At 42.1% G+C, this 25,335-nt stretch overlaps 1 protein-coding gene across 1 annotated transcript in view; it reads left to right on the top strand.

Moving 5' to 3' along the window:
• The window catches only part of AFF3 (ALF transcription elongation factor 3), a 553,308-nt gene that overhangs the window by 200,192 nt on the left and 327,781 nt on the right, over positions 1–25,335 (top strand). The window lies entirely within an intron of this gene.

Raw genomic sequence — 25,335 nt, 5'->3', positions numbered from 1 at the left:
CGTGAAGAAAAGCAGGTTAGGACAGGGGACCAAGATGGACCAAGTGGAGATGTTCCATTGGCCATAGAGTCAGCAGGGTTTTGTAGCACCTGTCGGAGACTGGGAGAAGTCTGGATGGAGAAACACAGGTAGCTTCACGGCCCATGCACCAGGGCAGAGCCCATTCTGCTGGGTTACGTTTAGATTTTCTCCAGCTGGGCTACATAACTCACATGTAGATTGTGTACTGGGAGAGGAAGAGAAGCCTCCACTGATTTGTCATAATGCATTAGGAAGGCAAGTCCAGGATGCCTCACAGGGACTTGGGAGGGCAGATTTGGGAGGGCGGAGAAGAGAGAAGAAAGCCCCCATCCAGGAAAACCTTCCTTATTTCTTTAGTGCCATCACCCCAGGGAGATTTATTACAGTAAATTCATAGCTGGATGGCATGCGTGCACACACCCATGCATACACACATGCGTGCATACTCACACATGCATGCACACGCGCATCCTGTTCCTTCAAATGACAAGGAGGGATGCTGCCATTGGACGGGGGCGTGCATTTCTGTAAGCCTGGGGCCAATCCTCTACTTTCAGCTCGTTAGGAGATGGAAACTGAAGAGCACTGTACACTCTGCAGACTCTTTCTAGTGACCTGCCATCACGAGAATGTGCCAGACCTGTTTCGTGGAGAGCGTCCAAGGCTTCCAGACAGCCGCTCACCGAGGGCCTTTCCCCCTTTGACTGTACCCATGGCTACCACTCTGTTCCTGCCCAGGGTAGCTTTTGCAGCTGTTAGAACCACACTGCCAACATCCTGTGACCCTCAGAGAACCCCAGGCCTGGTCTGGCCACCCAGACACTTGCTGTCAGTAAATAGCATTGTATGCAGTGCCCGCTGTGTCGTGCTGGGCATTGCACCAGCCTCCCGGGAGAGATGCTCCTTTTAGCTGCCTCACCAAATGCTGAACAGGCTTTTCTCCAACAGGACCGTGAAAAGTGTCTTTTTAGGCAGGGGTCTTTAAAGGCAACCATGGTCTGTGTGAAGGAAAGGAGAAAAATCAGGCATTCCTGAAGGGGTCTTGGTACTTAACGAGGAGAGAACCAGAGCAGGCTTGAATCTGAGAGATTTGGATTGGAAAAATTTTTAAGTTGGAGAGCCCTTTCCGAGGTCACCGAAACCAAGTTCATGATCATTTAGCAGTCTATGCGTCCTCAGAGCCGTGCGTCTCCCTGGGGGATGGGGATTTGACTGAAGTCATGATTGGGGCTGAAATGACTGTATCAACATGTGTACTTTCATCATCATCATTTTGTTGCATCACAAGATGGTAATGCTGTCTTCACACAATTGCAGTAAAATCTTCTGGCCAGTGTAAGTTCTCGTGGTAAGCTATAGCCTCTTCACAGCGTTCCCACTTTTCCTGCACTTGAATTAAAATTCCGTAGGAGCCTCAATATCCTCTTAAAGCCACTGTGGTGTGGTTTCCACATGACCTTGCATTGAAATCTTCATGGGATCATTGTGGTGCAGTTAAGTGGTTACTGGTACAGCCTGGTTTAACAGTAAAGCCCTAAAAAGCCCTCAGAGTGTGCCCCATTCTGGTTTTTTTTTTTTAAATATATAAATAAGCTCTGCCATTTCCAAACATACCTTCAAAATATCCAGACATTTCTCTACCTTAGACACTCTAGTAGTTACTTTCTGATTAAATGGGAAAACAAAACCAAACAAAACTTTGTTTTACTTGCATTTCTGTTTCATGAGGACTTGACTTGTGGCCCCTATTCTTCCTGGCCCTGTGGCTCAGAATTTCACTTGGGCCCACGTGGATGATGGAGAGCAGATGAAAACGGATGTTTCTACGTAGGGAGCCATTATTAAAACTGCTAAAATGTTAAGCCAATTGTGTGTCTTTCAGAAAGCAGAATTATCTGTTCTTTCTTCCTTCTACTCCTTATGTCAGCAATATTTCTTTCATGATAACATTTATTTATCAAAGTTTATACTACTTTGACTTTTTATAAAATACCAGTGAAGATAAATGGATCGATTGACCCCAGCAGCAGTTTATTTATCCCTTTAGTCACACTTCAGTGGCAAAATCAATAACCTTCTGAAATATTTGATATTACAGCGGTTCCAGTAAATAGTGACATTCCTGAGCAATGTGCAAGGGGAACTAAAATTTATTATCAACTTAGATTTTTTAGTACCAGTATTGATTTTCCTGGCAACACTTGTGAATTTTTATTTATCTGTAGCTGAGCAAGTGACCTTTGTTTCAGAAAACTGCAGTTTCAATTTGCCGAGATTAGGGGAGTTGGAAGGACATGTGTACATTAGTGAATGTGGGGTGAAAGACAGAAAAGAAACCATGAAGAGGCTCTTTTTGTTTTCAGTACTCAACCTTCTGCGTTCTTTTTTGTGTTGCCAAACCCAGACATTCCAAAGCCACAGGACTTCTTAAAGACAACCTCGTGCCCAGCCCTGTGAGACAGGGTTCTAGAGGAAATGGTATTTGAACCGGCCTTGGATTTGAAGGTGTGAGGTTAGCCTACGCGGAGACATGAGAGAAGAGGAGGAGCTGAGAACAGGAAGCAGGAAAGGGGCAGGGATACTGGTGAAGGAAGAGTTAGGGACGAGAAGGGAGGGATGCAACCCTGCTGGAGCAGGGGCAGCAATGGACATGACATTGGCCAACAAGAGGGTGCCCGTCAGCAGGACCTTGGATTTTAGGCCTGGAGGCAGTGGGAGCTGTTGTAGAATTTTAAGCTGAGATGAAAATGTACTTTATTTCCCATCACACGTGTTGTTTATTATTAAGATTGGGGAAAGAAACGTGAAAAATTTGCACACTTTGTTCCAGGATTCAAAATATAATGAAGTCCTTTCAATTTCCTAAAAGTAAAACTATGATTTGAAGGGCCCACATGTTGAATAGATATAGCAAATTCAGAAAAATATATAAATCATGACTATGTAGCTTGCTAAAGTTTTACTAAGTAAACAAACCCATGTAATCAGCACCCAGATCTAAAACTAGGACAGAACCTATAACCTCGACGCTGCCTTCACGCCCTCCCCAAAGGTGACCATTATTCTGTCACCATTAATTATTTTTCTCATTTGGAAATACAGACTGTGCTCTCTTTTCATCTTGCTTCTTTAGCTGACATTAGGTATGTAAGATTCATCATGTTGTCACGTGTAGTGGTAATTAAGGCATTTCCCCTGCTTTTAATATTCCAAAAATGTATCATTGAAAGCTTGGTCTGGGAGTAGATGGGCAGAGTAGACATGGAAGAGGGAATGAAGCTGCAGGTCTGAGGCAACGTTTGGGGGTTGAAAGTGTTGGCACGAGCAAGAGCAAGCGCAGGACTGAGGGTAAGACAAGGGATAGGATTCCCCCAGGGGAGAAAAGGAGAAGGTAAAAGAGAAGGTGTCCAAGATGCCGTTGCTTACGGAAGTACTCTTCCAGATCGTGAGCTTGCTCTTGAGGTTGGAGATGACACTTTCTCCCGTGTGGGGTCATGGAGCCCTGTGGTGTGTCGAAAGCCAGGGCTTTGGAATCTGAGGGTGGTGCGAGAATGCCGGCCTAGAGCCGCCCTCTGTGCCTCCGTGTCCTTGTATGCGTGAAGATTAAATGAGATGATTCAGTGGCAGCCCTGAGCACCATGCTGGGCACAGGGTAGTTGCTCGATACATGTGAATAGTTCTTACTTTGAAGTTATATATGGGAAAATATTACGTCTTCGGAAAGCTGAAACAAAAGCTAAGGGGGGTAGCTAGTGGGAAGCATCCACATAACACAGGGAGATCAGCTCGGTGCTTTGTGACCACCTAGAGGGGTGGGATAGAGACGGTGGGAGGGAGATGCAAGAGGGAGGAGATATGGGGATATATGTATACACATAGCTGATTCACTTTGTTATAAAGCAGAAACTAACACACCATTGTAAAGCAATTATACTCTAATAAAGATGTTAAAAAGAAAAAAAAGCTAAGGGGGGAGGGGAGGCGGGAACAGGGGTGGAGTTTGCTTTTTAAGACAAAATAAGTGACTAAAAATTAAATCAAGTACATATGCTTACAATCTAATTTGTCTTTTATTCGTTGCTGAAATACATTCTTATTCAGTAGTTCTCTACCCCAGGTGTAGATGAACTGTTTTGCAAATACAACCTATAATTTTTAAAGATATGATTTACTTTTGTTTGTTATTTGTCACTGTTTTTTCAATTGTACTGTGAAGTTTTATTCAAAAATGGAAAAATGGTCACTTTATCTGCCAAAGTTAAATGAAACATATTTCTTAAAAAATCAATAGAAAGGTGAATTCAGCTAATTTACCATAATAGCTATGACCACCATTTTAGGACAACAGAGATCAACATTTAACATGGGGATGACAGCACAGATTTCTCTCTGCAACCAAATTTCTTAGTTAACAGGATGGGAGAGAATCCACTTTTGTCTGGGTTATGCTTATAACTTTATAATGTCCTAAGGGGGAATTGCAGAGAGGGCTGGAAATAGAAAAGTCTGAAGACTTGTTGACCCAGCTTATCAGATAAGGTCTCCAGGATATTTCAAAAGTTAGTCATTTGAGAGGCTTCGTTTTCTTCTTATCAATTCACGATTGATGCGTTTTTATCAAACTGGCAGATCATCATTCTGCTTTGCCGTTCAGGGGCTCTTAAATGAGTCATATTCATTTGCTATGTCTATATCACTTTTTTTTTTCAACTAAATATTTCAATTCAGTGTTTACTGGCATTTGCCAACTATGTGTTCATCCCTAGTCTGGACAAATAAAAAGGCATAAGATGTGTAAAACTATAAAATGGTGATACAACGAAGTAAATGAGTAAAGACTAAAAGGAGTGGTATAGACAGTCAGCACTCCAGAAGTGGAAGGAACTTAGAAATGGGCCCTGAATCATCAGAAAAAGCTTCACAAAGGGAAAGAAGGTGGGCTCTGAGGAGGCAGGTGAGTGTGGACAGCGGGACTCATTCATCCCTGAGTTTCTCATGAGAATCTGTTGGAATGGCTTGTGGGGGTGGGCGGGCAGGGAGGGAGGCAGGAACAGGGGTGGAGTTTGCTTTTTAAGACACAGTAAATCAGTTGCACGTGACTAAAAATTATATTAAGTATGCATGCTTACAATCCAGTTTGTCTTTTATTCATTGCTGAAATAAAAATTCTGAAATGCAGTTTAAATGTTAGTCTTTGTTGTCCTAAAATGGTGATTTAGTTGAATTCACCTTTCTGTTGATTTTGTAAGAAATATCTGTTTCATTTAACTTTGGCGGGTAAAGTGACCAACCACTTTTCCATTTTTGAATAAACCTTCACAGTACAATTGAAAAAATAATGAAAAAAATAAAAAAACAAAGTATATCATTTCTGGGACTTCCCTGGTGGCGCAGTGGTTAGGAATCCGCCTGCCAGTGCGGGGAACACGGGTACGAGCCCTGGTCCAGGAAGATCCCACATGCCGCGGAGCAACTAAGCCCGTGTGCCACAACTACTGAACTGCGCTCTAGAGCCTGCGAGCCACAACTACTGAGCCCGCATGCCATAACTACTGAAGCCCGCGCACCTGGAGCCTGTGCTCTGCAACAGACAAATCACCACAATGAGAAGCCCGCACACCGCAACTAAGAGTAGCCCCCGCTCGACACAAATAGAGAAAGCCTGTGTGCAGCAATGAAGCAATGCAGCCAAAAACAAATAAATAAATTTATATATATATTTTTAAAAAAGTAAATAAATTTTTAAAAATTTTTGGGTTGTACTTGCAAAGCAGTTCATTTACACCTGGGATAGAGAACTATTGAATAAGAATGTATTTTTGACAGGGAAAAACATGACCAAATGAAACATCTTGACTAGCAAATTTAAAGCACCTTGACTTAATTCTGATTCACTTCAGGTGGAAACTTGTGGCAGGTTCTTGGGTCCAGCTTTGTGCAAAAAAACATCAAGTACTGACCCAGGAAAATTATTCTAGAACCAGAGATGCCTGCAAAAGTAGCAGGAGTGGCATTGTGGGAAGGTGGCTCCAGCAGGAAGTAGGTCAGCATGGGCTTTTATCTGTTTCTGCAGTTTGGGGATAATAGGTGAGCACTTTAGATGATGTTGATGGGAAGTTCCCTGAACTGATAATAACAGTTTCATATAAACTTATAATATCATATACGTGCTGTATTTACTATATAACCAACTTGGGCCTTCCTACCTGTTTATTCAAGAAACTTAAGGTGAACAGTTTTCTTGAGTTTTCTATGGCCAGATGATTTCTCAATTTAGATCTAGTTTAAAAAAAAAAAAAGAAGGGGAGGATGAGGAGGAAGAAGAGGAGGAGGGAGAGGTGGAGAAAAAAGAAAAAGAGAAGAGACAGCCTTTTTACAGTATGGAAACAGCTACTAAGTGTGTACAGATATGGTTTATTATTTTAATCAATTTGCTTTAAATCACTTCCACCAAGTCCCTGATGTGCTGCTCTTTCTTTTTCATCAGCACAGACAGAGCACACAGCCCAGACCTTTATTGGAGGGGGCACCAAGGCAAGTGGGTTCTTCATGCCAGTGTCAGAGGTCAGGCTTTACTGGGGATGAGAGTCCTCTCAGCAGTGAGCTGAGTGTCCTCTGTAAAACTGACTTCAAGGGTTATGTGAATAGGTGCAATTAAATAATATATAAGTGAAGGCTATGATCCTTATTCCACAAGAATATCTTTGTGCTTTAGCCTATCTGAATTTCAACATGTCATATTTTTAAAATCAAAGACATGTTTCTACACTGTGTTATCCTACACAGTTCAGCTTCAAAAACACATTTAAATTTTTTAAATTTATTTTTATATCAGTTTTCTTCTCAAGTGTGGGGAGGTGCTCTGTTGGTGGGATTGTAAACTGGCATTGTCTTTTCAGAGTGCAATTTGGCAATATCTGCCAGAATTTGAAAGTAGAAGCCCTTTAGGCTGGCAGTTTCATTCCTGAGAACATTTCCAGCAGAAATACACACACATGTGCATCAGGAACTAGTAATTGAGAAAAAACTGTCAACAACCTGAATGCCTTCCTCCTGTAGGGAAGAAGTTAAATTGTGGTATAAAAATATTGTGGATTATCTTATGTCAGTTACACAAAAATGACACAAATCTACATATGCTGAATATAGCAAATCTATGTATCTATCTGTAATTGATGAAAGAACTTCAAAAATGTTAAAAAGCAGTTGTAAAACCAATATATAGCCTGATCCTACTTTTATTTTTAAATAATGATACACAACACTATTAATAATTGGTTATTTGGGGAGAGAGATGCAGACTGGTGCAAAAGTAAAGGGGATTTACATTTTTAAATCTGTGTATTTTCGTGCATTGTGAAGTTTTTTTTAAAGCATGTGCTTTTATGTATTATGTAATTAAGCTTTTAAAAAATATTTTCATGGCATTCATCAGAAAAATTGCCAAACAATCGGAATGCTAAGTACCAGACATGGTCCTTCTTTCTTTCCTTTTTATGTTCCTTCCTTCTTCAATAAGTGATTTTTCAGGTTTAAATAATATTAATAAAACTATACAATAAAATTCCACTCCCACCTTTGTCCTTATCTCTCCTGTTCCATCCCCCAGCACTCTGATAGCTGTATTTATTATCTTGTGTCTCCTTCTAAAGTTTTCTTTAAGCAGATGCAACCACATAGGAATAAATATTCTCCTTATTTGTTTTTGTCCTCCTCCCTTTTTTTCCTCTCTCTCTCTCTCTTTTTTTTTTTTTTTTTTTTACAAAAGATGCCATATCAATGTGCATTTTCCCTTCCTTGTTTTTCTTTTTTCTCACTCACCAATTTGACTTGGACATCTCTCTCTAGAAGTTTCCTCATCGCCTTATGCAGCTGCATGGTGTTTCATTGTATGGGTGGGTTATGACTTTTCTAAGCACTTTATATGGAACATCTCAATTAGTCCTGTTAGTAGCCCTTTTTATAGATAAGGACCCTCTGTAGTTCAGAGAGGAAGAGGCTTACACATGAGAAAGTGGCAGAACAGGATATAAACTCAGATAGTCTAAACCTAGATTTAGTTTTGAGTCTCTTAAATACTAATAGATAAAAAAAAGTTCAAGTCAAAATCTGAAGATAATGATAAAAGTAGTTAACAGTTTCTGGATCTTTCTGCCTCATTCCTCTGTCTTAATTTATGAAATCAAATAGTGTTCATCGATGCTCTTCCTCCGCCCATAAAGCTGTCAGTGTTCCTCTGCTCAGGCTGCTGTGACAAAATGCCAGAGACATAGATGGGTGGTTTAAACCACAGACATTTATATCTGCAAGTTTCTGGAGGCTGGAAGACATAGATTAGGGTGTTTGTTTGCATGGTTGGGTTTTGGTGAGGGCCCTCTTCCTGGCTCGTAGACTGTCTCCTTCTCACTGTGTCCTCACGTGGTGAAGGGAGGGCAAGCAAGCTCCCTGGTGTCTCTTCTTAAAAGGGCACTAATCCTATGATGAGGGCCCCACCCTCATGACCTCGTCTAACCCTAATTACCTCCCAAAGGCCCTACTTCCAAATACCATCACGTCAGGGGTTAGAGCTTTGAAATATAAACTTGGGGGGAGACAAACATTCAGTCCATAGCACTGTCCAAAAAGAGACTGTCAAAGTCCTATCAGTCAGTAACATTTATTAAATACTTGCTTTGTGTAGCATACTCTGAAGTGCTTCAGATATATTCTTAAGAGAAATTTTTCCTGTTGTGAGAGGTGTTGAGAAGATGATCAGGTGATCATCTTCATCCTGAAAAGAAAGCTAGACTGTACCAGGGAGCAGACAGACCCAGCCATGGTTAACAAAATGGTTTACTCGGATTTAAAAAAAAAGAAATTGAGGGGGAGGGCCAAAGCTGGTTCACTCTATGATGTCTGTCCAGATGGTGACAGTGGCATTTCTCTTCCTCATGGTTCACAGAACGGTCTGTGTAAGCCTCAGGGTGATGAGAATTAGGTGACCATGTCCTTTTTCTTGTCCATGATGGAGCATCACTCCCTCCTGCCCTCTCCCCCAAATTCACACCTTCCCTCTGTGCTGCTCTAGGATGAGAGGTCATAGTGTTGAATGCTGAGCCCCACAGCATTGGAGGTAATCAGACAGTTATTCTCCATGTTATTGATCTCACAGATTCTCTTCCGTGCTCAGTTTGTTGATGTGGATGTGTTACCGACCAGGGTTCTTGGACTCCTTAATCAATAGTAATTGATAAGAGGCCACATAAGAAATTCAGGCAAGGCTTTATTGGAACTCATGCTGCAGCACGAGGGAATGAAAACGAGTAACAGATTCCCTTGCTCACTCCCTGAGGAGGGGAGGGAAAGCTGGTCCCTTATGTGGGGTGAGGGTTAGGGTGGGTCCAGGGGTCAGGCTGGAGGGGTGGCTTAGGTGGTCTGCCCACCCGCTTGGTGGTGTCAGATGCAGGGATCATGTGCAGGACCCTGCTTTTGCTCCAGACAACTCAGAAGTGGCAGTTGGGTTTTTGGTAGTTTTGTATCTTGTTGTTCATAAGTTGCCCCAACTGCGCAGGCGTGCAGTTATTTTTAGTCCCTCATAGTTTCTTTGTGTTTTGTTCCTCAAGGAGATGTTTGTCCAGGTGCAAGCACTGCAGCAAAGGGTCCCAGGTTCCAGCCTGTCTCAGATGGAAGGAACACACAGGCTTTAGGAAGAATTGGGTGGGAAAGGAGGATGGCAAATGCTGACTAAACTAACGGGGGACAGATCATGGCACTTAGGCTCTGTTGTCTCCTTATTGTGACATCTGAATAATGTTTTATTAGGACCTGTGAGTCCAGGAGGCCCCTCCAAGGAGACTTACATGAATAACATCAAATAATATAGAATTTCCTTTTCCACATTCTAAAACAATTTATATTTGAGAATGTGTCTACCTTGATAATAGTATCCTAGTTTTAAGTTGTCTAGACTCATGTATTATACCCTAAATTTGTGTTAAATCACCCAGGTAGCTCTAAAAGGAGAACTTGTTCTGAGTCTCAGGAGAATTGACTTCCAGACCTTGTTGTTGCTCTTGACAGATATTCCTGAAACTCCATGTGAAATCTGCCCTTTACTTGAATATTCTCATCTTCTTTATAACCATGGGATCATACACTGCAACAGTATAGGTATCAAGTGCTGCAGTGAACATCTGAGGTGTGATAGAACATTGGTAGTTACACCAGATCCTTAGAGAAATAAGAAATAGGCAAGTCATTTAAAATGTTTTCGAGTTACCAAGACATGGCTTTAGAGAAGCCTTCTCAGGGAGAAGGCAGGAACCATTTTCTGCAGGCAGGCGATGTTGAAAGAAAATTCCAAACAGAGAGGAGAGTGGCTTAAGAAAAGTGATCCCAAAGAACCTAGATCATCGAATTAAGATAATTACTGTATGAAAATCAATAACTGTGAATGTCAACCTCTAATGTTCTTCAGGTAATTCTATAAATAAAAGGGGAAGAGAACAGGAGTTGGCAAACTTTTTTCTGTGAAGGGCCAGATAATAAATATTTAAGGCTTTGTGGATCATCTGGTCTTTGCTGCAGACACTCAACTCTGCCATGGTAGAGGAGCATGAAAGCAGCCATGGACAGTACATAAATGAATGAGTATGCTTGTGTTCCAATAAAACTTTATTTGTACAAACAGGTGGTGGGCCGGATTTGACCCGTGAATCATAGTTTGTGATACAGAAGACCAGTTAAAAGAGTGAAGTTATATTGTGTTTTCAATCTCTTAGTCTCATAACTATTTAAAATCACGCTAGACATCATAATGTATACTGTACAGTGAGATTTGTCCCATAACTGTACATTTATTTTTCTGACTCCCAGTAGCTTATGAGAATATGATTGCATTTTGGAGGCACTGATTTAGTGTTGAACCTGACCATGGAGTTTTTAATTTATAGTTTTTGAAATCTGGCAACCAGTACACATACAAAACTTGCAGGTTCCAAGGGTTTTTGTGTTTAAACTTTATATTGTATCTTGTTTTCAGTGACTTTTACAGGTACAGCCCTTGTTGCTAGGGAACTGAAGTTCTGATAGTTAAAAACAGATTTTAAAAGTTAAAAACAACATTAACAATTACTGAGCGTTTACCGTGTGCCAGGCATTATTGTAAATGTTTAAATTTAGTTATAGCAGCAACCCTATATGTTAGGAGAGGTAATCCTCATTTTACATATGGGAAAACTGAGGTTAAGTAAATCACCCAGTGTCTCTGTTACCAAGCTTCAAATCTGGCAGCCTGGCCCCAGAGCCTGTCTGTCTCAATGGCTGCCCTGATCACCTCCGTTTAAATTGAGCCTATAAATACTATTATTAGCAGCTTATTAAAGTAGACCCTTCCATTCTGAGAATCACGCCCTTTCACAAAGAGATGTGTGTGTTTTTAGTATAGAACAAGAGACTTGAAAGGTCAGAGACCTTTCGGTCTGCTATAATTCAAGTCACAGAATTCAGAAGTAAGGAGAATAAGGGCCAGCCCAGGACAGGAACCTGCCCAGGTAGCCAGGGAATGACAGCACTGAAGGGAGAACTTGGTCTCCTGACTCCTAGATCTTGTGGGTGCTGTCGACAGACATTCCAGAAACTGCATTTGGCACCTCCCTGTATTTGAATACTCTCTCCTCCTGTGTAATAGTTGGCAGCATCTCCTACAGCGTTGAGGGTATCAAATCCTGCACAGGCAGTGAGCAGAGCCCTTGGCCCGTTCCTTCAGGGACCTCTGAAGCCACCCTCCCAGCTGGTGTGATGGACCTGGGAGCCCAGATTTGGGAGCAGGCCGACTCAGCCAGGGCCTTTTAGAACTCCAAGCCCTCAGGCCTGCTTCTTTTGGAGGTCCCCCTCCCTGCCGTCCTATCAAACCTATTAAAATAGACCCACATCCTACATTGAATATGACATTTTGTTTTTTTATTTTAATATTTAAAAAATTTTGAAAGAGACTTTGTAATTTTGCTTTTGAAGTTTGAATATAATTCATTTAATTTACAATTGCTTTCTGTGTAATCATCAGGCAAACTCAGGAATTCATGGGAAGTGCAAAAACACTAAGCTATACAATTATTTTCAAGTGTAATGGATTTTTTAAAAGAATACTAAATACGTATAACAATAAAAATGACCTCATGTTTTTGGACATTTAATTAAACATTTATTAATTTTGACATGATAGCTTTCTCTTTTTATTTTGGAGCCCATATATTTTCCTTCTTCAGGTCCCAAATATTTGTGTGGTACCTTAAAATCTGGTTGACTTTAAGCCCAGTGCCTGAGAGATAGAATGGTCCCAGACCTGGATAGGATTCCTGGCTCCACCACCTGCAAGCTGTGTGACATTGGGAATGGTACTTTCAGACTCTGAACCTCAGTGTCTTTGTCTGTAAAATGGGGCTAATATGCCTCCCCCAATGAGATTACATATGCTTTCTTGGTGTTGGGTGAGACATTCACTTCCGACTGTCCTCCATTTGTCCCAGGGATCAGGGTGGGAGGTTCAGTAGCCCTCCCAGCCCACATCTGAAGCAGGAGTGAGAGAGGTCTTTCTTCCCCAGCCTCAGCATCCCAAAAGCTGGGTGGGACTTTGGCTGCCTTTGCTGCAGGCTGCGACATTCTTGCCTGTCTGCTGCTCCTTCCCTCCTGTATTAGTTACATCTTTTTATTCTCCGTTTCTGATGCTTTTGACATCTTGGGGCCTGGCTGACCCTGGAGGGACTGCCCCTCCCAGGGCCGGCTGATTGCTGGGAATGCACCTTTCATATACAAACTAACTAATCCAGGGTCCACACCCTCAGCTACCTCCTTTTTCAGGCTACTGTCCACCTGCCCTAATCACCCCAGGTACCAGACAATTAGGGACAGCCTCTGTGCCCCAGAGCCCACTGAAATGACTCAAATTAGCTAATCCTAAACCTGCCTATCCTGCCTCGCCCATTCCTTCCCTTGGAAACCACACTAAAGGCTCTTGCCCACATTTCCCCCTCGCTCTCTCTGTCTCCTGGCCAGCCCTGGTGAGTCCCTGTGTGGCCCCCATGGTGTGATGTGTCCCCTCCTCTTGGGATCTGTGAGTAACAAGCTATATTTTCAATGGCAGTTGTCTTCTGATCTGTTGTCTCCTGTCACCTTACCTGAATAATAATAAAACCTACATTGAAAAGACATCAGCCCTGGGGAAGGCAGGCCCCAGTGAGCAAGGCAATGAACTCCCAGTCTGCATGGGTCCCATGATGGAGGTGGGGAAGATCCAGCCAACAGGCCCTTGATCCTGCACCTGGTAGGCCCAGGGCATGCAGGGGTCCCTTCTACCCAGACAGAATGGGAACACACCAAAGCCTGTCTCGGACACCCCTGCTGCTTGAAGGACGTGCGAGGGAGGGGCGGCAAGCATCAGCTTGTGAGAACGTGGTGGTTGTAAGAAAGTGCCAAATTCATAGCAGTCACATGTGCCCTCCTGCTCCAGGTCTGCCGCCCCCTCTGACTGACCGTGGACATTCATCTTCCTGGCCAGGCATCGTGACAGCCCGAAGACAGGGCTTGCTTTGTTTGTGTCTCAATTAAAAATGAGGCACTAAAAAAAAAAAAAAAAAGAGGTGCCAATGCAAGTAACTTAAGTGTTAAAAGTTTATCTCTTCTGCTTCCTCTCCATTCTTTTTTTACATTTCTGCTTAATTTTCCATTGAAAATCAATACTAAAAATAAATGATTAGAAGCAAAACATGTAAATGTATAAAGCTAGTTAGGAAAACCATGAGCATATACCTAATGGCAAACCTGTCAGTCCCCTAAATTGTGTAAAACTTGCAAAGTACTACCTGGTTGCTGCCTTTTTGGGTGGGAGTGGCCCCAGCAGTTTGCCAGGATTTCACAGGACACTGTGGACTGAGCCCGTGTTCCCATGCCTTCTCTCCTCGCACTAACCCAGAATATCTAGCAGGGGTCCAGGGAGGCTGCTCTGAGAATAAATCCAAACTAGAAGCCCAGCTCATTCAGAACTTGCCAGTGGACAAGCAGAAGGATACTTGTGTTTTTCAGTGGATGAGGCAGGGGTGAATTTACCATTAAATTAATCAAGCTTAAATTTCAGGGCTTCTGGATTGCATTGTCCTCTTACAAGGCCCTGTACCTCATTTTGTATTCTTAACTTTGCATTTTTTTTCTGAAGAGGTAGCTTCTAGGGCCCACAAAACCCACGTCTGCCCCTGAGAAAGGGGTATGTGGGTGTTATGCGCTGTTTGCACTCCTTTCATATAAATCTGTCATGATTAGAGCACATGTTAAGACAAGCGTCAACATCATTCATAAATAATGGCACCGGTACCGCTGCTAATAAATGTACTTCAAATATGTTATTCATAACATCTTAAAGGACTTGTATTAAAGCCTTTTGCTTTTCTTTGCAAGATTCAGATATGTATGAAATCTTTGTAGACTATGAGAAAAAAAAAGAATTGATAAATCAGTGTTTTTCATTCTAGGCAATACATCTGTCCTCCTTCTAGCTTTTAAACCTAAACATGAATTTTTAAAAGCGTGAGGCACACAGTTGCATTATAATTTTTATGACAGTCAAATTAATTCTTTCATCTAGTGTTTGAAACCAATAGAGATTGACAGTCCTATTTTCTTGCTTTAATGATGTTGAACCTCATTGAAAATGAAGATTCTGGATGGTTAACTGGTGCGGAGACTGCTATTGATTTAACTGTCTTGTTGGCTTCGTTGTTCAGCCCTCATTGGCCTCTTGGGCAGAGGGAGGCCCAACAATTGCATTGCTGACATTTCCTTGAAAAGATGCAGTGCTTTGACAAAGACAGCTGCACACTTCAAAAAAGATACAGTTTGGATGTACATGCTTTAGTCTTTTCAGAAGTTACAAGTGATGGATTACAATACACAAAAGAGATGTCTTGAAGTTACGTCGAATTAAATGTCCATCTGAAGTACTTAAGAATAAAAGTCATTGCAGGATGGTGATTTTCAAATTCACACCACTTATACAATTTTTAAAAAGAAATTGGCACAGTAGGAACAATAAAGGAAAAGCTAATACATTTATCTACAAGCACTAGAGTAATTATAACATTTAATTTAAATAAACATTCCTAGTCTTGTAACTGTGAAATCCTGAATATCATGTTGAATATGATACAGAAAATGAAATGCTATTTTAAAGTGGCAAAGTTCAAACATACGTATGCTAAAGCTTCTATTTAATTGACAGTTTTTATTCACTTGAAATTTTATATAATGTCCTCAGTGTCTGTGCTTCTTAATAGACAACATCTCTTTAACTTATCCCAATACTTCCCTTATCTACTGTCTTATTTGTTCTCAAAACATCAGTGATGTTTTACTGTATTTAGTTTTTGAGTTCCCGTCCCAATACGTTATTGGGGATATACTTTTTCATCCCTTACTTTGGAATTATCTAAAGTATTCATATTAGGTTCATTACTAAAATATTCCGTGCAGAGTTTTGACTGTGTATCACAGTGTTTGTGAAGTTATTAATATAACAATTGCTGAATTTGGTTACAAATAGTAAGTGCAGAGAGGTAGCTCTTAGAATCATGTGTGCTCATGGATATTTAGTAACTTGCTTGTTTGGAGTTGGACAGACCCAGGCTGAAACCTGTCTCCTTCCCTCGTGGTGGGGTGATCTGGACCAAGTTACCTGCCCTGTCAGGCCTCATTAACTCACCTGTGAATGGGGGGAAATAATACCTCTCATAGGGATATAATGAAGGGTTAATCCCCTGATGTATGGAAAGAGTTCAGCACATTGTCTTTTACTACTACTCAATACTTGACAGCTGTATAATAGCTTTAATAATAAGGACAACAGTAATAAAAATTGTATATTTAGCGAATGCTAACCATGTTCCAGATACTGTATTATGAACTGGGACTTTAAAAAAAAATGACAAAATAATTCCTAACATTGAAGCGATTATATTTTTGGGGAAAGCACATATATTTAATGTTTTATTATTAATTGTAGTATAATAACCGAGTTGTTAATACACACTATGATAGTTTGTGAGCGGGGATAACGTGTTGCTTAAAATAAATCAACTTCATCAAGGAAGCAGATGCTTAATTAACAAGTGCAGCGTTACCTTACCCTGAATAATCAGTTATAAGAAGGCTCAGGGCTTCCCTGGTGGCGCAGTGGTTGAGAGTTCGCCTGCCGATGCAGGGGACGCGGGTTCGTGTGCCGGTCCGGGAAGATCCCACATGCCGCGGAGCAGCTGGGCCCGTGAGCCATGGCCGCTGAGCCTGCGCATCCGGAGCCTGTGCTCCGCAACGGGAGAGGCCACAACAGTGAGAGGCCCACGTACCGCAAAAAAAAAAAAAAAAAAAAAAGGCTCAGAGTCCTGGATGAATTTATTGTCTTTCTTACCCAAAGAGGAGCCTAATAACAAAGGTTTTCTTCACTCTACTTTTGTGTTTCCAGGACATATTGTCAGGAAACAGTGTGTTTTTACCCCTTCTGGACTCAGACAGGTTCTCTGACTTGGGGCTGCGTTTGCTTAGACCTCTTACGTTGTGTTTCTAGAGATGGAGGCTAAATTGGACATGGGGGGTGGGGGGGGGCAGGTGACCAGATTAGCTCAGCTGTCTTCCATCTGCACACCTGCTGCTTTTAGGAGCTCCGCCCCACCGAAGCCAGGAGGTGGCTGCCACCTGTGGGGAGAAACCAATGGTTCCACACTTTCAAACACCAACAGGTGATAGGGGTTTCGGTACATGAGCTAGTTCAACCATCTCATTAAAGGAAGTTGAGAGACGATGAATGACAACATTTTACAAATTAGGACTTGAAATTTAATTGAGAGAAATTTACTATTTCCTAAAGTTGAAGTCACTATATTTTAAAGATTATTTTTCTAAATTGAAATCCTTTTAAAAAGAATATCTTTAAGAAAACAGCCCAAATTAATATAGTAAAATTTCTTCATGAATACTGTTGTTCTTTTTCCCGTCAAGAAATCTACAGATCACATGTTATAATATAATGGAATTTCTTCTGCAGCATCATTTTGATGTAATAGATGTCTGCCTTATTGTCATTGAGTTTTTTTCAATTTGGCTAATAAAATTTCTTCCATGGAGCATGGTATACAGACCCTTTTTTAAAGGACCTTAATCCAATGGACTTGAAGTTAAAATAGTCCAAAAGCAATTAGAAACTCTCCTGATGGCAAACTTGCATGCTTTGCGTTTGCCTGGCAGGGAGGGGACCGCAGGCCTGACATCATAGGAACATGTCCATCCTGTGTTAGGGAGGCTGTCTGACCTTGCATGTCCCTCCTTTGTTCCAGAAAAAACATTTTTCTTTAATGACTCTAGTGTATTAATTTTCATTTAGCCGTGGGGATCTTGGAGCATCCATGTGTCAGGGTAGGATGAGACCAATCTGAAGAAAGGGTTCCCTAGCAAGACCTGGCCCGGGGTCAGATGAGCATTCTCCCAATTTGGGAATGTGTGGGTGGAAAGTTAATGATAAGACCCAGCTAGCATGAGGCTGGGCACCCATCTTAGCATCATGTAAACCTTTCTGAAGTGGGAAAGAGATAATAAATCTGAAAGGCACAATATAACTGAACAGAACGTGAACAGGGTTGGATATCAGGCAGAGAGGCATGTTTAAAGGAGATATTTTTAATGTATTTTGAGGATTTAAAAAAGAACTGCCCGCCTGGTTCAGGCCTCGTTCCGCCTCACCCGGATTCATCACCAAGAGTAAACTGGATCAATAAACTTTTGCTGTCTACACGTCCCCTGTTCCAGTATCTCCTGGCACGTCTCCAGACAGTAGGGGATGAAGTAAAACTAGTTAATAACAGGCGAGCCTCCCTTGCTTATACTGCAGCAACAGAAGGGATAATATGGAGAAACCCAGATTCCAAGGCTGGCCCTGTCAGTATGATCTGCCCAGAAGTGAGATCTGCCCTCCAAATGACCTTGCTAAATGGCCCCAGTGAGAAGGTGAATTTCTCTCCCAGCCAGGAAGGGCAGATCCACCACCACCAAGTCAGTGATCACTGAAAAAGGACCCCAAAGTGTTCCGTACCTTTTACTGCCTCTGAAAATTACAAGGAGCCAAGGATGAAATTTTCAGGGCTTACAAGGCCCTTGCACCCTCATCCCGGAAGCCAGCAACGACTAGGCACAAACACGAATTTAGAACATAGAGTATCTCTCTGAGACTCATTTTTCTTCAAATTGAAGGTGGGAACAGGAAAATCATTTGGAGATGATTACATTTTCATTTAGTCCTTACTCTGGGTAAGGTACTAGGTTATAGGTAGGCTCTATGCATTTCAGTACCAGTCACAATTCCTGCCGTTAGAGAGATGGTTCAGAAGGAAATGCCCAAATGAGCCAGAAAGGAAAGCTTTGTGTGGGGCTGCCGTGGGCTCTGTGGGCTCTAGATTTATCCTCTGGGTGTCAGGGAGCCGTTCAGAGTTGGTAAGCATGAAGAGCTAAGTGGTGAGTGCTGTGTTTTCAGATTAACCTAATAGTAGAGGGTAGAGTTGTTTGGAAGGGGTGGGTGACAGACAAGCTTGTAGGGCATCATTTCTGGCTAAAGAATCTCCAAATGTGGGAAGACACATGGATTCTTCCAGGGAATACCCTTGATAGAGGGAAGAACTGGGGTTGGAGGATGGTAAGAGAAGCAAACACGGTGAACCCAGCCATCCTTACACCAGGATGGCTCGCCTCTGGGCCCTGGCTTGTGGTCTTCATGGGGAAAGTTGGCAGACCGTATAGCATACTCAGCTTTCAGTAAACATCTAACTTTGAAAATCTAGATTAGTGAACAAGCAAATAAAGGACCAATTATTTGCTTTTCAAAATGGTTCCCTGCTTCAGGAGGAATTGTAGTAAGATTTACTTTGTAGACCAAGCTCTCTACACGTATTTAAAACTTGACGTCTGTTCCTCCGATATCCCATACATTGGGTTAAAAAAGGGAACATTTATCCTGACTGCACACAGTCCTCATCTCTTCATTGGGCTTGTTAAATAAATCAATATAATCCCTGTTCGGTGATTACCTCGTGGAATAATCAAGCTGAGTTGTGTCTTCTTGATAAACCAGGCCCCTTCAATGAAGAGTAAACTGCCAACCATTGTGAATGTAGCAAACTTTTATTAACTGCAGTGCTTCTTTCTTCCTGAAATGTATAATCATTCCCTCTAGCCTGTTTTTATTTTTCCATATACCTAAGACTAAATTTTAGTCCCTTCCTGACTCAGTCGATGGCTGTCTTTTGATTTTAGGTTTAGGATGTTTCGGTTGAGAAGGAAAAAGCAGCCACCTTGAGGGTGAGAATGGGCACATGATAAAAGAAAGGGCATGTTATTTTCCTTCTCTCCATGAAATCATGGTTTGCCCAAAGAAAAAAGACCTTTTGTGAAATGCAGTAGTTCTCTTCCAAATGAAATTGAAGGGTCACTCCAAAGATTAATGATTCTGAGATGTTAATTCAGAGGAGAATTTATTTTTAAAAGCTGAGATTTATTCTGAGCCAGAGGATTCTGAGTTCAGCTGGGGGACTAATGAAGCATGTATTTTATTTTGTGGAGTTCCTAGTGGGACTGTCAGTCATTTATAAAGGGGCCTGTTTGCAGGAATTTTAGATCTGGTTAAAACTCTATGCATTCAGACTGTGAGATCCTTCTTCACTGGGAATTTTCTCAGAAAACATTTACGGAGGAGCTTATTTCTTTTATACTTGAAAGGTTTCGTGTGTGCGCGTTCTGTGTTTTTAAGAAGGTACCATATTGGTGTGGATTTATGTTATTGAAAGGTTGCAAAGGTTAAAAGGCACATTCTCCACAGCAGGGAACCTTCCCGTTCCTGGATTGGACATTGTTTTTCCTGCTGGGGGTCAAAAATAAACTAATTTATTGATATCCTAACCAATTATCTTCCCAGACTGTAGATAAGGCTTAAATCCCACTTTAAAATACGTCTGTTGATGTATACTTTCTTAGACTTAAATGTCTGTGTAGAATCATGCCTTGTTTTTCTTTGTCGGGAGTAACGTTCACTTTATCGCTCAAACTGTATCCCTTCCCCATCTTGTCCCTTTTCCACCAGGACTCATTAAGGCCCCATGGACACATGGCATTAACTTCCCCCTCACTCATTAGTGCGGTTCTTAGATTGTAAACCAATCCATGGGCCCATCGAAATGTGCATTATTAGGAAATTGATGGGCAAAAGTGAAATGGCCATGGCTTGAGCTCAGACGACAGAGTCTCTTTATGTGGCCAAGTGTCGTGTTGACAGTCTTGAGCCTTGCGCTGAATTCAGCTCCATCACGTTATAAAGAAAATTCTCTGGGACTTCCCTGGTGGCACAGTAGTTGGGAGTCCACCTGCCAATGCAGGGGACACGGGTTTGATCCCTGGTCTGGGAGGATCCAACATGCCGCGGAGCAATAAGCCCGTGTGCCACAACTACTGAGCCTGCGAGCCACAGCTACTGAGCCCACGTGCCACAACTATGGATCCCACACACCTAGAGCCCATGCTCCACAACAAGAGAAGCCACTGCAATGAGAAGCATGCGCACTGCAATGAAGAGTAGCCCCCGCTCGCCGCAACTAGAGAAAGCCCACACACGGCAACGAAGACCCAATGCAGCAAAAAGAAAAAAAAGAAAGAAAGAAAGAAGGAAGGAAGGAAAGAAAAAAGAAAAGAAAAGAAAAGAAAAGAAAGAAAATTCTCCATTAAAATAACCCACAGAGGGCTTCCCTGGTGGCGCAGTGGTTGGGAGTCCGCCTGCCGATGCAGGGGACGCGGGTTCATGCCCCGGTCCGGGAGGGTCCCGCATGCCGCGGAGTGGCTGGGCCCGTGGGCCATGGCCGCTGGGGCTGTGTGTCCGGAGCCTGTGCTCCACAACGGGAGAGGCCACAACAGTGAGAGGCCTGCGTACCGCAAAAAAAATAAATAAATAAAATAAAAAAATAACCCACAGGTTGTTCAGTGGAATATGCAGGCCTTACCATGAGCCCCTACTTGTCATGATGCACTCTTTCATCAGCCAGACCTTCAGAAGGGGATGGTGCTCAGCCAGAGGGGGGCCATCACTGGGCATGGCCACTAGGTATGGAAACTTCTCAGATGCAACAATCCCCATGAACCAGACAGGCTTTGGGGGTGTCCCTCAGGCCAGGCCAGCGGTTGGTTCCTAGCCACTGCAAGAGCCCAGGCTTTCCTACGATGCTGCTTACCAGCTTACTTCTTTCCCAGCTGGATGGCTTCAAGCCGTCCCCCCTGGGCTATCTCTTCAGCATTCTGACCTCATAAAATAGAAAGGCTCTAGAATACCTAGCTTGGTTAATGATAATTTATTCTGCAGATTGGGGCTGTAGAAACCCCCTTGCACAGATTAATGGCTGTTCCCTGGACATCAGGTAAACCTCAGCAGGGCAATTACTTGTATCTTTGTTTTATTTACGTTCACTCACGCACACAGAGCTGAGAGCTGGCTAGACCGAGCTGAGCTCTCCCATAAGCAGGGACAGCCAAAGAATGATTTATAAGTTGCAGAAAGAGAGGATAGGCTGGGGGCGGGAGGGGAGGGGTAGCCAGGGAGAGAGAGACAGACAGACAGGGAGAGACAGAGAGAGGCAAATGAGGACCAATCATGCCAAAATGAGACATGATTCGCTGCTGTTTTCCTTTCCCAGCATATTTTTTCCTGGATGCCTCCCGAGCAGTGCAGTTCCGTCACTCCTGTTGTGTGTGTGCTCATGCATAAATTCAGGTCAAGTACAAAAAACCCTGATTTCTCTATTCATCATAGGAACGGGTAACGTTCTTATCAATACGTAACAAGAAATTGCAACTAATTTGGCTCCTGACCTTATTCTTTTATCATTAATGGTTGAAATGGTGTTTGCCTAGCCGTTAATGCATTCGGTTCAGTAAACTCAAGCTGTTTGAAATTTTCACTAATCCTTGCCCACTGAGTGCTTCCCTAGACCCAATCACTTATGAATAAAACAATAAAGCAAATGCTTGCACAGGTTTCTAAGATTTTTCCGGATCCGACATAATTTACAGGGCACAGTATTTTAAAATGAGATTTGGGATTTTTGTGGTTGTTTGAAATCACAGATTCCAAAGTACTGGAGAATGAATGAACTGTTTACTGAAAATATGAATTACATGAACCTACCCCATGAAGTGTTCAAGTATTGAGGGTTTTTTTTCCTCAATGAAAAAATGAACCGATATATAAGAATAAAAGTAGAAAAATGGTTTAACACCGAGCACAGAGATGCTTTTCAAATGAATCCGTCTTTGCTATTTAATTTACATTTTGAGGGGTCATTAGGATGATGAATGACACGGCTGGAGAATAAAACACACTTCCTGAACAAAAGACAATCTCTGTAGCCTAATAACATTTTATGCCAGCACTTACATTTGTCAGAAGTGGATGCTATTTATCCCTATGATTATTTAAAAATCATTTTTATTGTCCTTTGTTCTGTGTCCTCTTCGGGGAATTTTAATTCAGAGTTTGACACCTACTTATTAACTTCAGTGAAGTATGGAGTACAAAGGCCTCTACTCTATAAAGAATTCTACTCAGCCATGTTTCTGTTGCCTGCAGCTGTACACAAATTAGCTCAGTTTGGATTTGTTTCGATCAGAAATAGAAAGCCTGTTGGGATAGCGTGTAACCTTTGCTTCCTTGAGGAGGCAAGTGCTCCCTCGGTCTGAACCAAGCAGGGCTGGCGGAGTCGACAGAAGGGGAATTTTCCTAATTATGCTGCAGCCCTTCTGCATAAATGCGTTACTTCCATTTCCCCTGCCGCCTCCAACTGCTTCCCCCCACCAACGACACTCTTGTCATCTGTTGCCACATACTGATGCCTGTTCTCTCCTCTCCCAGCCTCCACGTCGACTCCCACACCCTCACTCTTCTTCCAGATTGCTTCTTCCCGAGCCATCTGTTTCCCGGGCTGTGTATCTTCCCATCTCCTCCATGGGCTAGGTTTGTTTCCAGGGTGGGTAGCACCCTTTGAAGATTGAGTGGGAGTCCTAGATGCATGATGAGATCCCCGCCAGGAACCCTGGAGCGAGGGATTCTCCATGCCGCGCGGCCACGAACCCTCCCCCACTGCCTGGGATGCGGTCGCAGCATCCTTCCACCCACGCACAGCCTCGCTTCAAGCCTTGATTGCCACACACCACCCCGGAATGCCAACTCATTTTCCTTGTGACTCATCTTGGAGGTTTTTATAAAGGGCAAGTGTCTGGTCTTTCCCTAGAGGAAAAACAGCCCTGACGCAGTGAGTCAGAGCCTCGGAGGGAGCCGTGTCCTGGGAGGTGGCTCGGCAGCCCCCGCGGGGCCCTCCCAGGGCGTGTGACACAGAACCAGGCAGTGTGCAGCGCGCTCCCATCCACTTTCATAGGATGTGCAAGGGCTTCATCATGATCTCATTCCTCCATCTAGACTCACGCCTGCCTGCTTCAGGTGACCTTAAACGTTTTCCAGTCGACTGGAAATAAAACAACCAGCAACAAAAGCTCAAAGATGAATTCTTGGAAAGTAAAATGCTGATACTAATTTTAAATCTCTCATCAAATTATCTTGGCTGTTGATACTTCAAATCGATATTCTGCAGGGAATCCAGCTTTGAGTTATGGAACTGGCTTCATTAGCAATTTAATGAACATACAACCATCTTACCACTGTCATTGTTATTTTTAAATGATATTAATAAGGGAAACTATTTCTCTTTGGTCCTTAACTACTTTAATTTTTTTAATGAAAGTTAAAATGATAATTGATGATAGCTAATACATAAAAGGGTAGCTATTTTATCTATTCCAATGGACACTAATAATAATCAAAAAGGGCACTAAAAACTCAAGAAAACTTAAGATCAGCATTTTCATATTTGGGACAGGAACACACAGATGGGGCCTTGGGCACATTGGCAAGACCAGATTGCTTGTGAACCTGGCCACATATGAAATAATGACCAATTTCTTTTGCTTCTTTTTTGCAAAATAAACATCAGTTGTTTATTCTCAGTTGACTCTGAGCAAACTTTCCAGAAGCTAGAATTGCCTTCACAGAGAACCTCTGACTGTTTTCCTAACATGGGGTAATAATAATAGAGAAATTTTACAGAGGGGGCTCTGTGCACCTTTAGGAAATGGAAGAAAAACTGATATGCACTCTGTAGTTTCTATGTAATGCTTCATTGGTATTGTTAATATTGTTGTTATCTAGACATTTATGGAGTTACTAGGAGGTTGGTGAGCATGGCTCAGAAGATATAAACATGGTCCCTGTTCACAAAGCTGAATTTAAATAGCTTGGAGATGGATCATATAAACATAAAAATTCAGGTAAAGGAAACAATTTCAAGAAAGGAATTCCATGAATCTGCAGAACTCATTACCGACTGCATAGGGAAGTCACTGACTTTCAAAAGCATAAATAGTAGGTATCCTTGTGAAAGAACACAATCTGGAAAACAGTTTTAGGGCTGCATGCTCTGTGTTTCCCTCACCATGACCAGCTCTGGGATTATTTTTTTCAGCCCTATGAGTTATTATTTCATTGCTTCTACCCAGCAGATTCCTGGGCTGCCCTGAGTGCAGACTTCATGCAAACAAAGAAAACCTGATATCTTCTCCAAAGTGAGCTGATTTTTTGGACTTCATGTTGTCTAGTTTTTTTTTCTTCCTCTGCCCATGTTTAATTCAGATATTTGCAAGATATTCCATAGACTTAAAGAATCAAGATGTGTAAAAAAGGATTACTGCTTAAAACTGGTATATTGACAGGATGCTATTAAAAAAGGAGTGCAAAAACAAAACCTGTTAGCAGGCATCAGGGATCACCCATCTTTTACTTGCGAGACTTCACATCACCAAATCAAGAGTTTAGTGATAGCTTTCCTAAGTAATTGATTGAAATGTCTTACATGCTCTTAAATTTACACTTATTATCGACTATTTTCAGATTGTATCAATTTTCATAAAAGAATGACCCCAGAGAACATGAGAATCGGAAGAAATAGTGTTTACTGACAGAACAGAAATTTGTTTCCTTTGTTTCTAGTAAAATCTACTTATTATAAAGTTGTTAACAATTCCAGGCTCATACTGCTGCCGGACCATAGTAACACCATAGTAAATCGAGAGATGAGGTGTTGGGGCAAAGCATAGTGACTTTATTCATAAAGCCAGCAGACTGTGAAGATGGTGGACTAGTGTTCCAAAGAACCATCTTACCAG

Source organism: Mesoplodon mirus (genome assembly GCF_964341445.2).
Source record: "Mesoplodon mirus genome assembly, chromosome: 14".
Classification (NCBI taxonomy): Eukaryota; Metazoa; Chordata; class Mammalia; order Artiodactyla; family Ziphiidae; genus Mesoplodon; species Mesoplodon mirus.
The sequence above is the reverse complement of the archived record's forward strand: the minus strand, read 5'-3'. Positions and strand labels throughout refer to the sequence as shown.